The following is an 8,801-nucleotide window of genomic DNA, read 5'->3' as shown; positions in this document are numbered from 1 at the left end:
AAGTGTCAGAATAATAGTAGAGTGAATTATGTATTTCAGCTTTTATTTCTTTCATCACATTCCCAGTGGGTCAGAAGTTTACATACACTCAATTAGTATTTGGTAGCATTGCCTTTAAATTGTTAAACTCGGGTCAAACATTTCAGGTAGCCTTCCACAAGCTTCCCACAATAAGTTGGGTGAATTTTGGCCCATTCCTCCTGGCAGAGCTGGTGTAACCGAGTTGGGTTTGTAGGCCTCATTGCTCGCACACACTTTTTCAGTTCTGCCCACACATTTTCTGTAGGACTGAGGTCAGGGCTTTGTGATGGCCATTCCAATACCTTCACTTGTGTTCTTCGGCTTGCAAGCCTCCCCCTTTTTCCTCCAAACAAAACAATGGTCATTATGGCCACACAGTTGTATTTTTGTTTCATCAGACCAGAAGACATTTCTCCAAAAAGTACAATCTTTGTCCCCATGTGCAGTTGCAAACCGTAGTCTGTCTTTAAGGCTTTTTTGGAGCAGTGGCTTCTTCCTTGCCGAGCGGCCTTTCAGGTTATGTCGCTATAGGACTCTGTGGATATACAATGTGATTTTCTGGATTTTTGTTTTAAATTCCGTCTCTCACAGTTGAAGTGTACCTATGATAAACAATTACAGACCTCTACATGCTTTGCAAGTAGGAAAACCTGCAAAATCGGCAGTGTTTCAAATACTTGTTCTCCCCACTGTAGATACTTTTGCATCTGTTTCCTCCAGCATCTTCACAAGGTCCTTTGCTGTTGTTCTGGGATTGATTTGCACTTTTCACACCAAAGTACGTTCATCTCTAGGAGACAGAACGCGTCTCCTTCCTGAGCGGTATGACGGGTGGGTGGTCCCATTGTGTTTATACTTGCGTGCTATTTTTTTGGACAGATGAACGTGTTATCTTCAGGCGTTTGGAAAGTGCTCCCAAGGATGAACCAGACTTGTAGAGGTCTACAATTTTTTTCTGAGGTCTTGGATGATTTCTTTTTATTTTCCCATGTCAAGCAGAGGCACCGACTTTGAAGGTAGGCCTTGAAATACATCCACAGGTACACCTCCAATTGACTCAAATAATGTCAGAAGCTTCTAAAGCCATGCCATAATTTTCTGGAATTTTCCAAGTTGTTTAAAGGCACAGTCAACTTAGTGTATGTAGACTTCTGACCCACTGGAATTGTGATACAGTGAATTATAGGTGAAATAATCTTTCTGTAAACAGTTGTTGGAAGAATTACTTGTGTCATGCACAAAGTAGATGTCCTAACCGACTTGCCGAAACTATAGTTTGTTAACAAGAAATTTGTGGAGTGGTTGAAAAACAAGTTTTAATGACTCCAACCTAAGTGTATGTAAACTTCCGACTTCAACTGTACTTTCTCGAAACGGATGACACAAACAACTGGGTTCGTTATCCCTTTCATGCCCTGCCTCCAGTCCACTTAACCATATCTGAAGAAAAGAGCCTCATAAAAATTTCAACAAGCGGTTTTGTGAAAATATAATTTAATCAGAAGCCACTGCTAGATTGGGTTGCGCTCAGAGTATCCTGCCTTGGCAAATCTCGCTGTTAAGACACTGATTCTCTTTGCAACCATGTACCTTCAGTGTGTGAGAGTGGATTCTCGGCCCTCACTAGCATGAAAACTAAATACAGGCACAGACTGTGTGTGAAAAAACACTGAGACACTCTCCAATATAACGCAACATTGCAGAGATATGTGCTTCCTTTCAAGCACACTCTTCTCATTAAGCTGTGGTGAGTTATTCACCATTTTTTATGAACAAATAAGGTTTTATATGTAAGATGGCTAAATAAAGAGCAAAATTATGAATTATTATTATTTCTGCCCTGATCCTGTAAGAGCTCTTTGTCACTTCCCACGACCCGGGTTGTGACAACAACTCGTAATTTGAGAGTGCGCTGACCCTGGTGCTAGAGGGGGTACGCAGCTGGAGGTTGAATGTTTGAAGGAGTTCGGGTTTGGGAAAAGGTTTGGGAACCACTGTTCTGTATTATGTCATGTTTCATGTTTTGTATGGACCCCAGGAAGAGTAGCTACTACTTTTGCAACAGCTAATGGGGATCCTAATAACATACCAAAAATGCTCATGTGCCCACTCAAAAAGAAGCTCCAAGCTGTAACCAGCACCTTCAATCTGGTTCAAGTCATCAGTCTACCTACCAAGGCATTTACAAACAGAACAGGAACGACATCATTCACGTGTATTGATCACATCTTTACTAATCCTGCAGAAATATGCTCTAAAGCAGTATCCACACCCATCAGATTTAGTGATCATAATATAATAGCCAAATCTAGAAAAACCAAAGTTCCAAAGTCTGCAATTAAAATTGTGTATAAACAATCATACAAGAGCTTTTGCAATGATTCCTTTGTCGAAGATGTGAAAAATATTTGTTGGTCTGATGTGTGTAGTGAGAAGGATCCGGACGCTGCAGTATTTATGAAACTGCTTCTTCCGGTTACTGATAGGCATGCAGCCATCAAGAAACTGATTGTTAGAACTGCCAAATCCCCATGGATAAATTATGAATTGAAAAACAGTATGGATGAGATAGATGAGGCAAAGGGAATAGAAAATGAGTCTGACAACACAGCAGACTGGCAGACATAGAGATAATTGAGAAATCACATGACTAAACTAAATAAAAAGAAGAAGAAACTACTATGGAAAAAAGATACATAAATAATTATAGTAATAAGCTCTGGAGTTTTTTAAATTCAATTCTCGGCAAGAAAGCAAACTCGGATCCATCTTTCATTGAGGCAGATGGCTTGCTCATAACAAAACCCTTTTGATATTGCCAACCACTTTAATAACTTTTTTGTTGACAATTTTGGCATGACATGCAAAAAACAAATGCTCAGCCTTCATATTCATGCATAATGGACCAAATAATGAAAGACAAGCACTGTAGATTTGAGAGGTGAAAATATTGTTGCTATCTATAAATAAGGACAAACCACCTCGTACCGACAACCTAGATGGTAAATTGCTGAGGTTTGTAGCGGAATACATTGTGAATCCTGTTTGCCACATCTTAAATTTAAGCAGAAGGCGTGTGCCCTCAGACATGGGGTAGGCAAAGGTTATTCTGCTACCCAAGAATAGGCTGACCAATCAGACTTTTACAAGTGCTAAGCAAACTTAGGGAAAAATTGTGTTTGATCAAATACATAGTTATTATAGTTAACTAGGCAAGTCAGAACAAATTATTATTTACAATGACAGCCTTCCCAGGCCAACCATCCACTAACCCAGACGACGCTTGTGCTCCCCCTATGGGACTCCCGATCTTGGCCGGTTGTGATACAGCCCAGGTCTGTAGTGACGCCGCTAGAACTGCGTTGCAGTGCTTTAGACCGCTGCGCCACTCGGGAGCTTATAGGGAAGGGCACTCAACATGCTCGCCACTGACTCAAATGACTGATGATTGGCCGAAAGAAATTGAAAGTAAGTAGATTGTGGGAGCTGTTTCGTTAGACTTCAGTGCAGTTTGTGATGTCATTAATCATAACCTATATGCCTTATTATGGATTGAGAGTTACCTATCTAAAAGAACACAGAGGGTTTTCGTTAATGGAAGACTATCTCATGCAAATTCAGTTGAGTGTGGTGTACCGCAGGGCAGTGGGCAGTGCAATAATTTGTTTTCTGTTTTTACAAACTAACCTTGAATAAAGCCTGTCTGTCTATGTACGCTGACGACTCAACAGATTACACGTCGGCTGCAACAGTAAAATAAATAACTGAGACACCAAACATAGAGCTCTAGTCTGTTTTAGAATGGGTAACTAGCAACAGGCTAGTGATAAATATTTGAAAAACTAAAAGCATCATTTTTGGTACAAATCACTCGCTCAACGCTAAACCTTATTTAGATCTATTATTGAATAATGTTGCTGATAAGAGAAGACTAAACTGCTGGGTGTAACCCTAGATAGCAAGCTATCATGGTCAAAACCTATAGACTCAATGGTTGCTAAAATGGGAAGAGGTCTTCTCCATGATAGGGCATTGCTCTGCCTTCTTGACATCTCAGTCAACCAGACACGTCCTACAGGCCCTAGTTGTCACACCTGGACTACTGCCCAGCTGTGTAGTCATGTGTGGCAAAGGAGGACATACTGTAGGTAAATTGCAGTTGGTCCAAAACAAAGCAGCACGTATCTCACTTAGATATACATGGCGGGAAAGTGTCAGCAACATGCATGGCTCAAAGTTGAGGAGAGATTGACTGCATCACTATTGGTTTTTGTGCGAGGTATTGATGTGTTGAAGGTACCGAACTGTCTGTTCAACCAGTTGGCACACAGTTTGGACTCTCATCGTTAGAGCACAAGACATGCAACCAGAGGTCTCTTCACAGTCCCCAGGTCCAAAACAGAGTCTGGGAAACACACAGTATTAAATAGAGCCATGGCTACATGGAACTCTCTGCCACCCTAGGTAAAGCAAGCTAGCAATAAAACCAATAAAAAAGCACAGATATTTTATATATGTTGTATTGCAATTTGCACTGTATTAGACCTAGATATTGTGTGTATGTACTGATACGTGTGACATTTCACATTTATGTATTTCAGTCCTTGACTAATAATGTTCTGTGCTATGTATTATGTCATGTTTATGTGGACCCCAGGAAGAGTAGCTGATGCTTTTGCAGCGGCTAATGGGGATCCTAATAAATACCAAATACCAAACAACTTGTGTACATTCTTGAAAAATATAACTTATAAATGTCTCATGAGTGTAGTTCAACTGTTGTGCTGCATCAGAACCCAAAATATTAACTTGTTTTACTCCAATGTTTGTAAACAAAGTAAATGTTAACTACTATATAACCTCAAAACATGGTTAAAACTACAATGTTTTACACCATGGATGGTCAGTCCTTGCATCCATAGCTCTGTCTATGAATTTGAGCGTGGTTACATTTCTCTAGCCCCATCCCTCAGATTTGTACAGAAACAGGGCGTGCAGAACTCTTATTGTTTCTACTGCTGATTGCCGCTTTAAAGCTAGTACACCCTGGTAAAACTGCCACATCCATTTTTGGATATTACAACAACAAAGATGTTACTGCAAACAACAAACAGTTTTTTCCCCCACTCTGACGTCATTGCATGTGGGATAAACAGAAGAATATGTACAGCATTTTTTTTCTCACCATTCTGCCAGACGCTACTCTCAACAAAAACAATAACAGACGCTGTGGTGAATAGTTGTGCTGTTTACCCAAATGCGGTATGATCTTTAAGAGAAGGATGATTAGAAAACTTATATCATATTTTTTAAGTGCAGAACACCTTACACTGCATTTTCAAAATAAATTTATTAAGCAATGTTCCTCCACCCACTTTATAGACTATTTTCAATGCAAGGCACCATTTAAAACACATGGTGGAGTATCAATTTACATGTAGCATAGCAACCAATTATCACAATTACCATGTTCATGTTTCAAGACAGATTCAATTAATAGCACTGATTACTTTCAATTTGATTTGATTGAAATCTGTAAAATGAATAATTTGGACTAATCTGTCATTGCAACATGAACTCAGGTTAAACATGGTTTGTTATGATAAAACAATTACTCCCAGAACATCAATAATATCAGGATACATAAACATACATTTTCAAACACGACTCCCACTACAAATAGATAACACAAACAGTAATCTGACAATCATAAGATGTAATGGGTTAATTACATTGATCCTGCATTGGTATATACAAAGTGGCTCTTATCCCATCGTTAAATAAAATATACAAAATGCCATTTGGGTATTGTAAAAAACATTCTACTACAACCTGGTAGGCTTGCCTCACAGGAGAGGCTTCCAGTTGTCAGAATTATATCTGTGTCAGCAGGCAGTAAGTAGCCTTCTGTCTGTGTCAACATAGAATCATGTATACTGCATAAACACTTCCATTACAGATTGGGTCAATACAATTTCCAATTTAATTCAGGAGTTAAACTGAAAAACCAATATTCCTCAAGGTTTTCCAGTGAGATGTGATCTCCAAAGTGCAAAGGGCATGAGGACTTAAGGTTGACATTAGGATTGGGCCAGAGCTTATTTGGTGCCATGCCACTGCCTAAACAAAGCTACCCCGTCTTCTGTTTTCCTCTATTTCTTTCTCAGGAGGATCATGGTGAAGACAGTGCTACTACCTGTCTGGACAGCACCTAATCCAGTTTGGACATCCTTTGTTGTTCTGACAACAAGCTTTTTTTCAGTTTTTGTCCAATATTTATTAAATTTACTGAGGGTCTCAGCAGATCCTTGTTTTTATCTGTTATTTCTACTCTGGTCCTGCTGGCACTGTTTTTTACTCCCACACATCACCACAGAGGAAATGTTATTTGACAAAACTGACACATTTGAAATAAACCCCAACCCTGCTTCCTTTAAACAAACAACAGTTGCATGCATTTCCAGTCTGTAAATGGGAGAATCTGAAAAGCCGTTGACGCCATGCTTTCTCCTTTCGCCCCATCCCCTCCTGCCCACAAAGCTCCCACCACAAAATAAACCACATAATACAATATACTGTACACAACACAAATGTGGAGGCTTGTAGTACACCAAGCAGCATAACGCCATAGCAACCATACTGTGTAAAGACTAACACAAACATTATTCAGCAGATCTTTTTGCAAGCAAGCCGCTTTGATATTTAAACAGTTGCAAATGAGGCTGTTATCTTTTTTAGATTGTATTTGTCTTATCAGGTTACGGTTTGTTATCTTGTGTTCTATAAAATATTAGCTAGATTGAGTTTTGTAAGGACTTGCCAGATGATTACCATTAAAACTATATTAGTAGTAAATTAATTAGGTCTCTATGGGTACAGTAACCATAACGACATTGCTTAACAATGACATATGGAATAGAAAAATAGCATTTTTTTTTGTGTCATACCACTGACCTGAGCGTGCTTTTCAGTTGAATTAGTGCTCTGTCTTTTCAGCACCTGAGTATGTCTACCCAATGATGTACGGTGGGGTTGAAATTATTCACACCCTTCAAAATAACCGTATAAAATAAACAATTCAAATACTAAATTATATTGTATGCTGGAAAATGTTTGGAAATTATATTATTTTATACTAATTCAGAGAAAGAGATCGTTTAATAACAAGTAATACTTTTTTATTAAAAAAATATTGACACCCCCGTTTTCAATACCTTTCAATACCTCACCCTGCGAGGATAATGGCACTGAACCTTTCTAAAATGTTTTATGAGTTGGAGAACACATTGGGAGGGATCTTAGACCATTCCTACATACAGAATCCTTCCAGATCCTTGAAATCCTTTGTCTGCACTTATGGACTACCCTCTTCTATTCAAACCGCAGCTTTTCCTGGGTTTCATGTCCGGAGACTGAGCTGGCCATTGCAAAATGTTGATTGTTGTGTCCAAATAAACATTTCTTTGTGAATTTTGATGTTTTTTTTTTGTATTAAAATGTTTAAGTTCAAAGTATGCATTAAGGTGTCTGTAATAAAATGTTGTTTGCAAAACTAATGTACACAGGAATATATATATATATTTTTTACAATGGTGGAGGAATACAAAAATGGCTGCATAGTGGCTTCAAAACAGCAGCCCCTGTCAATCCTCTAGTGTTTATACTAGGGATGTATATAAACTCTAGATTGCAGATGCTATATATTGGCCAATGAGAGGCTTTGAAGTCACTGGACGACCATATTGATTTTCCTTAGAAGAAGCAGTCCTCCAAAGGAATAAATGGAATTCTACAGTATTTCAATTAAATGTTTCAAGCACACAATGACATGTATTTTTGTCATAGTGGGGACAGTAACATTAGGTACTGTCTAGAAATGATACTTTAAGAAAAATGTTTTTACATATTTTTGTATTTGTATGTTTTGCTCACATAATATAATGTAAAGGTAGCCTCAGTGATATGATATAGATGCATAAAGTAAACATTGTAGTGGGTATAGAGCGTTGATGAGCGAGGCTCATCTTTTCCGTTTTTTTTGTTGCCCTGGCTACTACGCTGTGAACAGCATGAATGGCACCCCGTCAGTCATCTAGTGTATATATAAATCATTGCTTTATACCAGGGGTTCTTAAACTTTTTCAGTTTGAAACCAAAATTAGAAGTGTAACGTCCTCCAGTGACCCAAATCGTCCTTCAATTACCCAAATGAAGAATAAATCATGTGTGATTAGAGATGTATTCTCATAACTCTTGACCCACCTCTCACATGCCCAGGGCCCACATAGGGTCACGATCTACAGTTTAAGAAACCCTGGTTTATACACATACATTTGGTCCTACCAAACTCTAGGCAAGGCATATTAATATTTCCCTAGTTAGAAAAACTGTCTGACTAGCCCTTAGCAATATTTGTGAGCGTTTGTTTTGTTTGACTCAGCCCCTTTTGGCGTTTTCATCAGTCCTATAGAGTAAGGGCATTCTCAGAAAACTTTAATAAAACCTTACATAAAATACATCTTTCTCACTCCTTATTAAACTGATATGCTTGTTCAGTAACATGTACAAATGTATTGATCAATAAATAGTTTGGTCCCTGTTTTCACTAGCGACAGGGACTAGATTTCAGTCCAATACTGCTTCTCCAAAACAGTTATTTTCCACCCGTATACTTTTTAGTAGTTGTTTAAAACGTATAACTTATTGTGTTAGTCATTACTCTTATTTTACTTTTTTTTTTTTTATATTTCACTGCAATGTTGAGGTAGCTCGCAAGTAAG

This window comes from Oncorhynchus clarkii, chromosome 30, assembly GCF_045791955.1.
Source record: "Oncorhynchus clarkii lewisi isolate Uvic-CL-2024 chromosome 30, UVic_Ocla_1.0, whole genome shotgun sequence".
Taxonomy (NCBI): domain Eukaryota; kingdom Metazoa; phylum Chordata; class Actinopteri; order Salmoniformes; family Salmonidae; genus Oncorhynchus; species Oncorhynchus clarkii.
This window is presented reverse-complemented; position numbering follows the sequence as displayed.